The sequence below is a fragment of the Falco peregrinus genome, chromosome 12 (genome assembly GCF_023634155.1).
Source record: "Falco peregrinus isolate bFalPer1 chromosome 12, bFalPer1.pri, whole genome shotgun sequence".
In the NCBI taxonomy this organism is placed as follows: domain Eukaryota; kingdom Metazoa; phylum Chordata; class Aves; order Falconiformes; family Falconidae; genus Falco; species Falco peregrinus.
In genome coordinates this window covers 10,800,654-10,816,892 of record NC_073732.1, presented here as the reverse complement: position 1 = coordinate 10,816,892, position 16,239 = coordinate 10,800,654, and the positions used below count along the sequence as shown (strand labels likewise).

The following is a 16,239-nucleotide window of genomic DNA, read 5'->3' as shown; positions in this document are numbered from 1 at the left end:
GAGCCCGGCCCCATCCTCTTGACACTGGCCCTTAGATATTTGTAGACATTGATAAGATCCCCTCTCAGTCTTCTCTTCTCTAGGCTAAACAGACCCGGCTCTCACTCTCTCTCAGCCTCTTCTCATATGGGAGATGCTCCAGTCCCCTCATCATCTTCGTAGCCCTCCGCTGGACCCTCTGCAGCCTGTCTCTCTTGACCTGGGCAGCCCAGCACTGGGCACAGCACTCCAGATGTGCCTCACCAGGGCAGAGCAGAGGGGGGATCACCTCCCTCCACCTGCTGGCCACGGCCCTCCCAGCGCACCCCAGGGTCCCACTGGCCACCTTGGCCACACGGGCACGCTGCTGGCCCATGGGCACCTTACTGCCCACCAGCACTCCCAGGTCCTTCCCCGCAGAGCTGCCCCCCAGCAGGTCAGCCCCAGTGCTGGTGCGTGGGGCTGCTCCTCCCCAGGGGCAGGACCCTACACTTGCCTTTGCTGAACTTCACCAGGTTCCTCTCCGCCCAACCCTCTGGCCTGCCCAGGTCTGGCTGAATGGCAGCGCAGCCTCCCGGTGCACCAGCCACTCCTCCCAGTTCCGCACCACCCCCAGACTGGCTGAGGGTGCCCCTGCCCCTCCACCCAGGCCGCTGATGGATGAGCTGCACAGGGCTGGACCCAGCACTGACCCTGGGGAACACCGTGAGCTACGGGCCTCCAGCTGGCCCCTGCGCCGCTGGTCACAGCCCTCTGAGCTCCGCCATCCCGCCCGTTCTCAGCCCACCTCGCTGCCCGCTCGCCTGACCCACACCGCCTGCGCTCACCTGGGAGGGTGTTACGGGAGGCAGCGGCAAAATTATGAAGTGCTAAAAGAAAAAAAAAATCTTTTATTTTGACTGTGGAAAGATGAAGATACATATACATCTTCCTTTGTTATATTTCTTCCCCTTCCTTTCATGTTTGTCTTGCCTCTATAAAGTAATCTTTTCTTCTCTTTGTTTAAATCAAGAAATTCTGGAAATACTGACAGTAAGAGAAAAAAATTGAAAAGGATAAATAAAATGAGTTTCATTTATCTTCTTTTCATAATCATTTATCTCTGCATTATTCCAGTAACAATATAAAAACTAATATTTTCTTTTTTTGTGTAAGTTTCCATTATGTTCCTTGAAGAACAATGGAAGGGGATAGCAGCATACACCAGCGTTTCTCAGGTTGGGTTTTTTTGTCATGTTTTCATGTGCAGTGATTTCTGGGGTAAACAGCAATAGATTACTTAATAAATATGGAAATTATTAGGGTTTTACTGTTCACCAGTGACCAGTTTGGTTCCAGAGATTGCATGTTTCATTTCTCAATAGCAACAAATTCTTGATTTGTTCTCAAATATCTGGCAATGCATTTTAGTAGGCTGAGCATGTAGAAGTTGTTTTGTTTTGTTTCCTTTGCACACAAATGATTACACTCAGATTCATTGGTAAATTTTCTTAATGCTGTGTTATCTGATATATTTTGAAACAAGGAGTTTGTGTAATAAGAATTTTTACATTTACATATGCAGACACATATTTTTTGTGGTTAAAATTTTCAAGTTTTTGATGGTTAAGGATATGTCCATTTGGTTTATGTCTAAATCTTTCCCCTGATGAGGTCCTGCGAAATGCTGAGCATACCCCCTTCAAAAACCAGACCCGTATCTCAAAAATGTGTGTTCAAGGGAATACACTTTTGAATGTTACAACTAACAGCAGAATAAAAAAAGACAGTAGCATGCTTAGAGAATTTGCTTGAAAGCAGAAGACTGAAGAAATCCTGGACTCACATGTTTTTATGATTTACAGTATGGGTCCTGACTCTGATGCAGAGTTCTTCCTATGCAGTGTTGAGGTGGTCTTGTTCTTCTTACCCTGGATTCAACTGCCTGTATAAATGCTGCTCACCCTCTTTGCATCAATGAAAGCAGACTCTCTGCTCTCAGACACAGGCTAGCAGAGCATTGCTGGCAGTCTTGCACATGAGCTTTACTGTTTTCATCTGCAGGAAGCATTCCCATGCAGACCTGCACAGAACCATTCTGTCCTGGGTGGATGCAGAGCTCTGAGGTTTCAGTGCTGAGCAGGGAGTATCAGATCTTCAGTGCCATTGGTGAAGTTGGGGAGATGTGACTGAGGGATCTGATTTTGGTGCCTAATGCGTAGCAGAAGGCTTTGAAACGTTGACGTTTGTAATTGGTGCAAGAAATTTTCTCCTGTGGCTTACACTCTTGAATTCTGGGCTAACTAATAGTCCATGATACTCTACATTACAGGACTGTTCACTGGCTTTCCCCTACTAGAGAAATTGTAGGGATTTTCTGTATCCAAGGAGCTCTGACAATATTACAGCTGTTGTAGAGAGGAAAAAGGATTTTATCACAGGTTGGGCTGTGTGTTTGCACAGCTGGTGCTCCATCCGACTGTTGCGATGCCGTCATACCTTCAGCTTCTGCTTTGGTGGATCTGTGTAGCGTGGAGAAAATGCTACTCTTTTTTGCATCTGTGGTGGACTTCTTGGGAGCTGAGGTCAGGGCTGCTGTTTGGAGGACTTTACTGGTAACAATAAAAACAGTGGATCCTCATAGTAGTGAGGCAAGGAAATCGTATTAGAGGAACAGTGGGTAGCAGCATTGTAATGGGAATTAATTTAAAAATATGATACATACTTTGTTTACACTAGCATTGTTTTTACTAAATGCTTAGTAAAGGGAAACAGGAAGAGATGTGGTAAGTGAAGCCGAGATACTGCATTTAGATAAATCCATGTCATACTTCAGAGTAGATATTGACGGTATTCATTGTGGTTCACTGATCTTGTTCCACTATCACATAATCTGCACTAATCAATGCAAATATATTTCCTGTAAGTTAACTTAGCATTTTTCATGGCTAAGTTCATGGCAACATACACAGCAGTAAGTAGAAATAGCAGCTTAGTGACTTCCACTTTGCCAATGCTGTTATTTTGCAGAGATATTTAATAATTGCACTTCAGTTCCTATTAAAAAAAAACCCAAACAACAATTTATCAGATTTATTAGTTTGAAGAAGGATGTTAAATAATTATGTAAAATTGTTTGGTACAAATCATTTGGAGGCTATGTAGAATTCTTTCCTGATTGCACTGATAGCAACATGAAGAATCGCACATTGTTTTGAACAAGTGTTAAAATTCCCAGAAAATTCTGTGAATCTTTGGGTGAAGCGGTAAAAATATCTCATATCTGTTAATCTTGTTCCCTCACTTAGCCTGCTGTAGCAAACTGTCGAAGGTTATGTAAGAACAGGGAAACTTTCCTTAAAAAAAACAGAACTTTCAGTGAACATACTGAAGATCAGAGCTTGACTACTGAATCAGCTCTTCCGTTCAGGTTTGCCAGTGTGCTTTTTCTTCTTGTTATTTATTGAGTCTAGGGAAAAAAATTAAGGTAAGGCAGCATCACCTCCTCTTAGTGCTGTGTTGCTTCACAGATTGCAATAATCTGCCTGTTTCTGGACAGTTTGGTTTCTTTTCTGGTTGTTCCTGTGCTAGCTTCAGAAATGGAAAGCTTATGATAACTCCTGGGGCAAACAGCCAAACTGCAGATAAGTTGCTACATTTTGACATACTAAAGGTTTCTAATCACAACAGAACTGTGTTTCTTCTGGCTTATTGGCACAACTCTGCATAGCCCACCAATGGGCTCAGTCAGGGGGAGAAACTAGATTTGTTTGTACTCTTGCACTTGTAAAAAGTCCAGTGGACTAGAAACCACCACTGTATTTCCACCTGCCTGAGCTACATGATTCCAGAAAAGAGCAAAAGACAAAGGGACTTTTGTGTGTGTAAACTGTGGCAGGTTACAGTCACGTTTTTCTTATGGGCATGTGGAGCTAAGATGAGCTGAGATTATCCACAAATCTCATTTTCCCTTGTCTGAGACAATATCAAGAGCCTTCTAAAAGGATTACAAGGACTTTGGTCTGTCTTCTGTGCTGAGTCCTGACCATGTGGCATTGCCACGCGGCAAGAGGGATAAAGGAAGCTGCTGTGCCTGACACAGTGTATGCTCTGGCCTGTCTGTCTAGCAATGTTGCTTTTACTTATCTTAGATAACACTCCATTGACAGAATTTTTTTGTCAGCTGACTTTTGTGTTAGCCAAACTCTTTCTTTCACTATAAAATACAATTTCAATAATTTCTCTAAAAAAGGAAACTAAAGTTGTCTTCCAGAGGAAACCCTACAGGTTTAAGTAGCGGTTAAGCAATCCGGATCAACTACATAGTAAAATCTTCACCTAGCAAAAGCTGCAGCAATTGCATTGAACATTTCCTGAAGCAACACAAATATTTCTATCCCCAGTAGACTTTAACTTGCCTCGTGTAAAAATCAGACTTTCTTCTCTCCATAAAACCTTTAACATGCATTAGTATGCATGTGGTAATGAAAGTATCCTGTCACCAGAACTACACATCCTCATCCAGACCAGAACCCACTTAGTTCTTGTCAGGTGGGGATGTGAAAAAGGAGAGGCAATCGTGGAGATCCAGTACAGCAGATGAAAGATAACTGAGCATCTGTGGAAAATGTAAGGAAAATACATCTAGGAAATTTCTGAACTTAAAAGATGTCAGTAAAGAAAGTTTGAAATGGTAAAAGTATTAATGAATAGTAAATGTATGAGAAAAGGAAATATTGCCTGATGGTCAGCAGTATCTAAAAACTTAAGAGTGAAATGGTATAAAGACAGGCTCTGGGGAGGATATCCGTACAAAGCAGAGAGATCATCTAGCTTCAGCAAAAGCATCCACTGCTTCTGCAGCAGTATCACATATTTGGGATGTCATGGTAATGTTCAGGCCTGTACTTGACCAGAGGCACAGCCCAAGGTTGGCATCCCATTACTAGATGCAGAGAGATGACTGGGTGACTCCAAGCTGTGTGTGTTTGTGCAGGCACGCTCTAGTCCCGAACTCATTCTTTATCTGAGTTACTACTTATGTTATCCCATTTAGGCCTGGGATCTGCAGTACGGCAGCCTGAGGCAATACTAGGGGTACAATGCTATACCAGTATCATCTTGGTGATATAGTGCGATGTCCCCCCAGCATGCCACTTCTCCCACCCAGGACTTCTGTGATGTATGGGTTTGTGAGGAGTAGGGGTGGGAAAAGAGCTGAACATCCATGCTAGGGATTTCTTTCATGGAAGGTCTGCATGGTTCAGAACCTTTTTTCATACTTTTAAGCTTTTGTAGGTTGGAATGAACCAGAAGATGGTTGAAGTTATTGCTTAGATCATGTCAATAAATTGAAAGGTTGCTTTGAAGCAACAATCAAAGATCACAGCTGAACCTTTCTGAAAAAAGAAGGGGGTAAAAATGACATCTCTTATTAAGTGCCAGTGTTTTATTTAGTTAGATGTTTAATCATTCCTTTAATTTTGCATTACAATGCTACATAATTTCTAACTTATTTTATTTTTATTCACCTGGCTTCTAGTCAAGGACATAAAGATATCTCAAGACCTTGACCCTATGAGTATTTCTCTAAATCATCCTATAAGGGTGGATGATTTCCAGAATGGAGGTTAGATTGGTCCTGTAGAATCTTGGAAGTATTCTACTCTTTGTGAGCAGTGGGGAGTAGAATGAGAATTTAATGTCTGTATTATCTTGACCTTATAGTTAAAAGTCCAGTTTTTCTTTGATGTAAATTAGGTATTTCCACTTCCTTCATTGAAACTTCACTACAGGTGAGGATCTGGACCTAAGCCTTTAAAAGGTCCCACTGTAGAACTTTCATTAATGGTTGATTTCAAGGTTCTTTGGGGAATTTGATGTTTTTCATCTTTTACATGTTCTGTGCTTAAGAAAATATTGCTCACACCCAAATATGTTAAATTATGGTAGTCCTATCTTTATGTACTCTGTTGAGCCCACAGTTGCTGTGGGTTTATGTAAAAATCACAAGATTTAACTTTTAGCAGCTTAAAACTTTCTAGCTATTTTCTAGAAATTAGCTCAAGATTTCTCAAAGAGAAAATCTAGCACTAAACAGGCTGGGCTGCTGCATGAACTAGGAATGCGTTAAATTCCAATATATTTAAAAAGTTCCAAATAGTACACTCTTACACTTCTACCTCACTGTGTTTCTTGAGGGATTCAGTGTGAGCACTAGCCTTGAAGAATCTGAAAAGTTAGTATTTCTGCTAGAGGGACCTTTTATTAGGCTTTGCTGTTTAGCTCGCCATGCCGTTAGCATATTAATACCTATGTATTTTAAGAACAGTAAAATACATTTCTCTGTACAGTACAAGATAATGTAAGAAATTAAAAACAGTGGATTCTCTGTCTTCCTTTCTAGCTCTAGGTAGCTGTAGCATGCGACCTCGTTTTTGGTCCACGGCTATAAAAATACCCCATCCTTTAAACATAGAGGTTACCTTGAATAACCCATCCCTACACAGAGTTATATTGCTAGCTTTCCAAATTATACAAATTACTCTGAAGTGAAAACCGCAATGGAAACAGTCCAAAATCACATTCTTGGCTCAGCTTGTCATACCCTATGTTATTCGCCAGTTCCCTTTTCCTTGAGCTTTTGGGGTAGTTTATAAAAATGTTTCTGTGTATCACATTGAACACTTAAACCAATGTTATTTTCTTCACATTCATTACTTGCTGCTCTCAAGATAGTATCAAGAAGAAACAAATGAATGCAAAATGAATAGAACGTCTATAGCTTAAGCTTATTTATTATATTAAACAGATGATAGATTTTACTGTGTTTGTATGGTCCTTGTAGTAAATATTATATTTCAATACTTGGAAACTAAACATCAGAATCAAGAGATGGAAAACATCGTTGTGATGTGCCACAGGGTGTCTTGTGGTAGCTCAGAGCTTCAACCAATTGCTCACAAATTTCTGGGTCATTAAATTGCTTTTGAGGAGGTGTTTCTTGGAAAGGGATTTCAATGCAAGACAACATATAAATAATCATAATATCTGATCTGCATTAGGCATATTTCAGGAGAAGGAATTTCAGGGGAAAAAAGAGAGGTAGTCCAAAATTTCTACATAGACATAGCACTGGTAGGTGATAGATAATTCTGCAGCATACATACTGTAGTTGATATTTTCTGTACAGTGCCCCATTAAAGAAAATGTATTGCTTCATGACATCTTGGTTATGAGGATCAAGTCCTAACACCCACTATTTAATAGGTGAAGGCCAAGATGGAGAAAAATCAGTCTATAAACATGAGAGGTAGGGAATAGGTAGGGAATATTTTTTTAAAATGCCTGAATATCAAGAAGAAACTTTCTGGTATGTTCAAATAAAAGGCACAAGTAGGATCCATACTGCTTAAGACATTTAGAAGAAGCTAAGGATCAGATTATGATATCCTTCTGTAGCTGGTATGTCACACGAGCCCTCAAACAAATCTATTAAAAGCCAGTTGGATTAGGAAAAAAGGATGTTATTCTGTAAAGGTAAGTGTATAATAATCTCACTATTAAATGGTAAATCCTCTGAAGGATTTTTCCCAGAGTACTTTCGAACAGATAAGTTATTGCTGTTGTTAACCATAACAGACTAGAGTAGGGCTGAATTATAAAGACAACTACTTTCCCCTGTAGAGGCAGACAATATAATTCCAGATCCTGAAAAATTAAGCAGTTACATGTTTAATCCCAGTGTTTGATTTCTTCTTTATTCATGTGAGGGACAGATTAATTGGTGATTTCAACATTCAATATATCAACTTGCAATACAGTCTGTTCTGAGACTACTGCTTCAGACTAGTCCATGCAGTAGCTTTCTGAATAGAGTAAAACTACACTGCTTTGGATTTTGAACATTTCAGACTTACTGCAGCATTTTGGTATCAACCACTCGTGGATGTTTGTACTGCCATACACATTTGGATTATGGGTGTTCTTCACATTGTTTTAGTCTCGTGAATATATATAAAAATTATTTGCTATTAAACTATTGATTGAAATATTTCATATATTTAATCTGTAAGAAAAAAAATAATTCTATATGACATGAATGACCAATTACACAGCATAAATAAGAAGTGGGAAATAGTCCAAGTGAATATTTCACCAATTCTTTGATTAAAGTTTGTTCATCTACAGCCCTTTCCTATAGCCCAGTGAAGCTGATGAGGCTCTGGGACTTTGGCTCAGGGACTTCAATTGTCTGCTCTACAATTACAACAACAAACACAACAGTAGGCTGTTTGCAAACAGCTGGTAATTGGAAAAAGGGCTGAAGTTGTTAACAGATATTTGTCAGCACTGATTTGACAGTTGTACAACGTTACCTTCAATTACAATTCTTCTCTTCCATAAGAAATTGTAGAGTTTATGTCTAACTAGTTTCCTCAGTGGCTGTCATGCAGTGGGCATAATATTCTGTGGCATGTATCTATTGCATGTTAAATACCCTCCAGCACTTGCTGTTTATTACCCAGTATAAACAGGCTGTTTTCCAATTACTTTATCAAAAAACAGTTCTGGTAGCAGAGTAGACATATTTGTGACAAGTGGAGTTAGGCAGCTCTGCCCAGCTTAAGGTTTGCCTATTGATAATAGGAGATGCTAAGTATTCTGTCTTGGAACGAGAAAGATGACACTTCTACAAGCAAAAGATATCTTCATCCAAGCTGTGATTGTTTTTGGTTTTGTTCATTTTTTTAATTTAGGTTAAGAACTATTTGTATTAGGCATCCTAGTGCATAGTTCCCGAAGATCAAACTCGTGTTATACTCGCTGACGCTCACAGAGGAGTTGATGGAATTCCCATGCTTTTTTATATCCTGTTTACAGGTTCAAATATTTCCTCTGACTTTATCTGCATTTCCAAAGGTCCATCTGCCTGAGAACTGTGCTAAATCCTTGGCTACAGTACTGCCCTTCAGTGCAATAGCACTGAACAGACACCTCCTTTGCTTGTGCAATTTAAGTGTTGCTGTTCTTGGGCTTTCTCAGGTTTCCCTTTTAAGATAGCAAGAGCCAGCAGCTATCACATCAGCTTATAGCCATTCTCCTGTTTCCCACACTGTGCATGTGTGTATACCTTCCTTTATATATATATATATATAAAAAAAAAAAATAGTGGGTGAAAAACACAAACTGCAGTCATCAGTCAAGTTTGTAAGCTGAGCTGTGACATTATCAAGACATGTTTCTTTCTCTGGTCTGAGGCTTGTATGTTCTTTCTTCTTTACCTTTTGTGGTCTATAGGTTCCAATAGCAAATGTTCATGGATGACCTGTTAGTCACCTCTTGGTTTTTGTGGTTTGCTGGTTGGGGTGGTTTTTTTCCTTCATCATCTCCCCCCCACCCTTGTTATTTTCTGTTCTTTTTCTTCCAACTTGCCGCATTCATTCCTAAGCAGGTGCCTCTACAATCTGGACATCCTGTGGTAAAATACATGTTGACATCCTATTCCTTCTAAAATTGCCTATTTCTTTGTGGCCTACAGATAGAAGTAAAAGGAATTACTGCTGGGTATGCTTCAGCCCTTGCCTGTGTCTCTCATGCTCCCGTTTTTTGGGCAAGTTGTAAAACTAGGAAATACTATGGTACTGTCATTGACATATGAAGAAAAAGCAAAGCATAAAGGTGAATTAATAGTCTTTTGTGAAACAAAACAAAAAAAATGTAATGATATAAAACCAGTTTTGTTGCAAATTATTTTTGCTCCCTGTAGCAAATAGGATCTGTTGTTTCCTGCTATGAGTTGTAGAGAGCAGAAAGCTCTTATTTTTCCTGGTCCCATACAGACCTATTCAAATCCAGATTTGGATTCCTACAGGCAGACAGGAAAAGAATGGAATGGAGAGAAGCTGTGAATCTCACTACTCTCCATTTCACTACTAGGGTGACAAGATAAATTAACAGGCTCCATGTGTGGGAATTCCTCACCTGTATTTCATACTTGTGGTATTGTCACTTCTTGACTGTGGTAGCTACTATGGTTTCCTGCATATCCTGTGTGCTATAGTTTCTTTTCCATGACTTTTCAGATGTAGCTGTTCCTGTACAGGTTGGCATAGGATTTTGCCTTTAGAGTACACCCATAACAGGCTGTGTTCCACTGAACAGTCTGCAAGTACTGAAGGAAGTGAATGTCTAACATTAATATATGGGCAAGGGGTCTTCGACGCTACTGGTTTTTCAAGCATCAGTTTTGCAGTCCTTGGGTTAAGCAGCAGTTGATGGAATTAAATGCTGAAGTGCTAAAGTATCAGCTCTCTGTTATGATGCTTAACAATTAGGAAAAAAGCCAGTATGGTTTTTTGCTCAGTTGTGATGATGGCACTGTTGATGATAAATTAGCTGTCTAGTGGAAGTGGCTGTGTATTCTCCCTCTTATATGTCTTTTCCTTTACCCTAACATTGCACGTGCCTTTTCTTTCATGCTCTTTCTATTGTTGCTTAGTAGACGTCCCTTTGGGCTGTTAAAGATGATGTTTTACACTGGCAAACTTTTCAGTATCTTCAGTCAACAACCTGTGATCTAATGGATGGACAGTGCACAGCCTGACATCACAAAGAAGCACCCTTACTGTGATACTTGTAGGGCAAAACTTAAAGCAAGTAATGGAAAATCTGAAATCAAAATGATCTCCTCTGTACATGCCCCATTATCACAAATGGAAGCTGGTTGAATATTTGCCTGTCACAATTTTTCTACTAGTAATTATCATGTCAAGGCTGGAAATACTGTATCTACAGGGAGCTAGTGGATACTATGCTTTTTAAAATATTCTATATGCATGATAAGACTTCCTTCTCTGGTAGCTTGCTTATCATTTTGACTGTTTCTTTTGAAGTAAGAAACAGATGGCAGCATTCACTGTAATAAGTGCAGAAAAACGTGCCAGCCAATTAGGGAGGTTTCAACTGACTGAAAACCTGGATCCTTTTCCGATATTTTGGTGATTTCCTCCCCTGCCCTGTGTGTCTATAGGAAATTTTTATTTATCATTTGTTTAATAAAATCATAAAATTAGAGATTAAAGGAACCTTAGGTCATTAAATCTCTAGCAATGAACTTGAAAACAAAGAGCTGAAATGCAGTTTATTTTTTTCCCCAAAGGATCATTATTGTCTGCCAAAAAATAAGAAACCCAAAACCCAAATAGCCTTGTTAATGTGAACCCTGTCCCTCACTTGAATGGGCCAGTAGAAACTGTATCTGTGTATGACCTTAAAATATTTACTAATTCTTCAATCTCTAGCACGTAAAACTCTTCTCATACAATCAGTCCCCTTCCAAATATCGTAGGATTTTAAATAACTCAAGATCTTTCTCAATGTCTTGTCAGGCTCCTGAAATTGTGAAATTGTCATTCCAACAGTTTGCTTCTCAGCATTTTGGGGGTAATATGTTTCCCACTCCCTCATCAGGAAAGGTTACTGTCCTTGCATTTCCTACTATAAGCTGGGAGAGTTTAAGATGCTTTAGATCCCTCAGAAAAAAAGATTCTTTGTTTCACCCTATGAAACCAAAATTACAGGTCACTGCTGAAATGCAGGTCATTACTGATATGCTTCTTACACACCTGTACATACCTTTATCCTTTCCTATCAGTCATTATTATTGAGACTATGAAAAAAGGGCATTTTGGGTTCTAATATGTGATTTTATTCCCTGGCTGTGTAGTGCTTTGATCATTTTTGTGAGCTATTCTGTAGTCCTGTCCTTGCTGTACCTTCATTTCAGAGGTAGAACTATGCAGGTTTCACTGCTTTAGGATTTTCAGCTCAACTTTTATTTTATTCTACAGCTTTCTGCCACAACCTTTCTTTGCTATTCTTAAGATTGGACTCTCTAAATGTCTACTGTAATACCATTATGTATATTTCTCTGCTAACCTTTTGGTATAACTCTTCTTCAATGACTTTTCAATTGTAGCCAATGAGCTTCTAAGGATGTAACCTAAAGCAAAACTGGTGCCACTTAGTAGGGTAAATTTAGTCTATGAAAGATGAAATTCTGCCTCAGGCACTAAAGCAATTTTCAGAGTAGCACATCAGCTTTTATCAGGGTTGGTCTGTTCTTCCTAAATGAAGGTATTCAATCTGTTTATGTCTGACTATGGTCACTCTGGGAAGCATTTGGTGGTAGTTAAGGGTAAAATAGTGATTGTTCTTCAAAATTAGAAACAACTGGTAGCTCTGCAGTGATGATTTAAATTTCTTTTTTTAAAATTCTTTCAAACCACAAAGCTGTGTGTTGTTCAGTGATTGAATGCATTTGGACTTACGGAACTTTTCATTTAATGCTGTTCTCCATTGTTTTTGGCCGAAGCCCAAGCCTCACATCTTCTAGCTGCAGGATTCCTTTCTGCAAACTCCATCCTTTGCTGAAGGCTCAGTGTAACGTGAAACCAGCCCTGTTTCCCAGCAGGCAGCACATTAAAGGTCTGCCTGTTGACCAGCTGCAAAGACAGGTGTTATTCTCCTTTTCTTTTTACTTTTCCCTTTACTTGGTCTTGTAACATCCCTAACATACTGTCAAGTCCTGAATGAAATGAATGATGAAACTTTATAGGCTCGGAAAAAGCTCTAATTCAGATGGTGTGGAGCTGGGGATTTTGGTCTAAAGTCAAATGCTCTTAACTGCTTGTTTGCCACATTTGCGTCGGGCGTCCAAAAGACTGAGCCAAACTGGAAATCCAGCTCATAGGGATAACTGCAGAGATCACAGGCATTGAGCATTTATCTTTCCACTTAGGCCACTTAGCACTGACAGCACCATACTGCAGATGCTGCAGAGGCCTCAAGGTTTTGATATGGGATGCTCATAGCACGCTTCCCTACCATAAAAGAACTGCACACAGGTGACTACATGTAAAAGTATGTGTGAGCCCTCAGTGCCCCTCTCTCACCTGTACCTATTTCACATGCATGTTACCTGTGTGTTGGGTCTAACCCACTGCAGTCATGGGGCTATGTGAACGGGAGACTATTTCTGCTGTTGTGTTCAGGATCTATAAGAATAAGTAAGGCCTGAGGAGTGCAGCGACACCCAGTCCAAAACTAGTTTCTTGACCCGTTATTGATGAAATGCATCTCTTCCTTCTGCTTCCATCACTACCGCATGCTTTCAGTATTCTGCTTAATGTCTAATTTAAACTGTAACCTTCTCTGCCATGATCCTTTCCTCATGCTTGCCTGTACAATATCATGTACACCTGTGGTGTTCTACAGGTAACAGAGAATAACCCGCTTTAGGAGCAGATTATTTCTCAGAGGAAGGCAACTTCTGTAACATAAAAGAAACAACAACTGGAACTTAAACCAACCAAGAGCTTTAACTTCCTTTCTAGCCAGGGATAACGGCTCAATCTAGTAATAGTCTGTCCATCAATCAACATAATTTTGTGGAAGATTTACCAGTCTACGTCAGCTTTATGGGCTGTCTCAGCTGCTCCACCCATATCTGGTATTCCAGCCTGCATGTCTCACTCTGTCACCTTGAATTATGGGGAAAATTAATACTGAGGCCCTTGTAAAAAATATTTTGCCAATTTTTGCAGTGGCTGTGACAGTGCAGCCTGTCCTTACTATGTGCTATAACAGCTTATGCTATTGTCTGTTAGCAGTTAATGATGATGCTTAGCACAGGTTATAAAAGACATGCAGACATTTTGAAAACCTTTCTCTGATTCATGCTTTTTTTAATGCATTAATAAGACCAGAGAACTGATATTCTGTAGCTTCAGTTGAATTACAGTTTAGTGATTGATTTAATCCTTCTCTTATTAATTTGGTTAGCATAATAAACACTTTATACTGGATATTTGGATATTTTGATGGATAATTTTGAGTGAAACAAATTATGGGAATATTTCTTTAAAAAGTTTTTATTGCAAAGAAGAAATTATCATTCAAATAGTATGAGGTGGCAGTGACTTCACCCACCAAAATAATTAAAATTACTGAAGACACAAACATTAGCCATCCATAAAAATTTAACTACATCCACTTTTCTGCTTTTCATTGCACAGTCAAAAAGCATTGTGAGCTATAAAATATGTGAAAAATTAACTTGGCTAATGGGAAAATTATTTCATCCACCAACTAGTGAAACTACCAAATTCATACTAACCTTACTTTGTTCTAGAGAGTTTAGACAACCTATTTTGATATTTATTAGCAATTTTTATTAAGTTTCAAAAATTAAAGTGAATTAGAACATGTAGAAAATGCCAACAGTGCTAGATTTTATTCCTTTTTCCCGTGACTGTTTTGGGTAAAATCACAGTGATGCTTACTGGAATTTTCCTTAAGGATTGAGCAGATTTGAGTAAGTGAGATCTTATTCAAGCCATTTAAAGCGAATACCCATGGTCATAAAACAGTATCAAGATATCTCATTTGCTGGACATGAATAGTGACAATGTTTTTGGGGTCACTCTGCTCTGATATTTCTGCTGCCCCCGACTAAAATGTTGTGCTTCATTTAGAAAAATATTATACATAATTTCCTGCCTAAAATTCTATTGAACTGTAGATTTTAGTCAATGGCAGAACTCCTGCTAATGTCACTGGAAGGAAGTGCAATACTTATTGTTAACAGTTGCTTTAGACGCTTCATTTTATTTGCTTTTAAAACAGAATTGCATCTGGAGCTTGTGTTGCTTAAGGCAAAATATTACTTGGAGATTACTCTTACTGAGGTTAGTGATTGGCAAAGTTGCGTTTTTGAGTGTGTTAGTCAAGATGTTGCTGGGCAGAACTATACCTTTAAATCTTTCAAGATTATTTACCTCTGGTAATGTGTAAAATAGTTTAGCCTTATAGATCATATTTACTGGAAGCGGACTTACCAGGAGCATAGTGACCTTGTAACAAAACCTGACTGTGCTTCCTCCTTTTGCTCTGCTCTCTTCATGTGGTACAGCTGAATTTCCATAAAAACAAACCAAGCTGCAATGAGGTATGACTGTACTGTGGCACTCCACACTTTCAGTTCAACCCATGTTTTACATGCAGAGCACTGCTTTTATGTTTCCATAGCCATCTCTGCTTAGGCAAAGCAGATCAGAAATCTTTCTCATGAGAAAGTTTTGCATCCACTTTGCTTAGGTAAAATGACAGCGGGATGCCTAAGTCAGAGAAGAATCAGATCTTAAATTTCAGTTGTGAAAATGTGGGGATTTGATTGTGATTTTGTTGTGAAGGAAGTGAATGTAATTAAAATGAACACATTTGTTCATATTTCAGAGAACGTTACAGGGTATTACAGATAGCTATATTTAGCTTGCATGACAGCTAATAAACTCTTGCACGCTGACAAGAAAAAACCGTGCTGACAAGGAAAAACTGTACTGGCACTTACTGCTGGAATATGACTCTTCAGTCAAAAGTCCCACACTTTCACCAGTACTATCTTATGGCTTCTTTTAATACCTCAAACCATTCTGATCACTTCTCGTGGCAGTCGACTTTATATATATTGCATGTTACTGTTCAACTGTATTTGGTTTAGCAGTGGGTTAAATGCAAGAATAATTTATATGCAAGACATGCTTCTCCTTAAAAAATCTATTTCACTTGATCTAGAAACATAACAGATATTCAGAGGAGATAATATATGATAGGTAACAGTTGGCCCAAATCACTAGTTTGGTTCTAAAGTCACTTTCCAAAGCTTTGATTGGTATTGCTTTTTGGACAGTTTGCTTCCACCATTCTTAGAGGCTTTATGAAATTTGAACGCAGGTTCAAATTATTGCCAGGTCTGGGGACATGTGATTAAATCTGATGAATGTAACAAATAATGTAGTTGCTTCTAAGAGCAATGCAGTGCAGGATTGGTGAGAAAATTTACAATTGCATACTGTTTGCTGAGCCTGCAAGACTGAACTGTTTTGCAAATATAGTCTGGTTTTATCTAAACGGACCAGAGGCTGGTCCATTCTGGAACCCCACCTGCCTTCTGCCCGTTCACCTGCTTGGCTTATGGCTGATCCCCTGCAGAGGCTGCCGAGGAACCCAAGCCCTGGTTCAGCAGCAGCACAGCCCAGTTCTGTGGCAGCCATTGCGCTGTCTTAGTGTAGGAAGAGTCCAGAGCTTCCCGAGTCTGCTTTTACATCAGGCAGCCAGCAACTTAGGCTTCATTAATGAGGAAATTCCTTGCCTTTGGAGGTCATTGAAATAGTATTTGCAAATATTACTGCTGGTGCAGTTTTCTGAAGTACTTTTTTT

The 16,239-nt window shown here is 39.3% G+C and overlaps 1 long non-coding RNA gene across 2 annotated transcripts in view; it reads right to left on the bottom strand.

Annotated features, from left to right (window-relative positions):
• Nucleotides 1-1,171: 1,171 nt before the first annotated feature.
• Nucleotides 1,172-16,239, bottom strand: part of LOC114012259 (uncharacterized) — a 95,210-nt gene continuing 80,142 nt past the window's right edge. For both annotated transcript variants that reach the window (XR_003554618.2, XR_003554617.2), the window contains one exon: nt 1,172-2,570. This is a non-coding gene — a long non-coding RNA (uncharacterized LOC114012259). The remainder of the gene's footprint in view (nt 2,571-16,239) is intronic.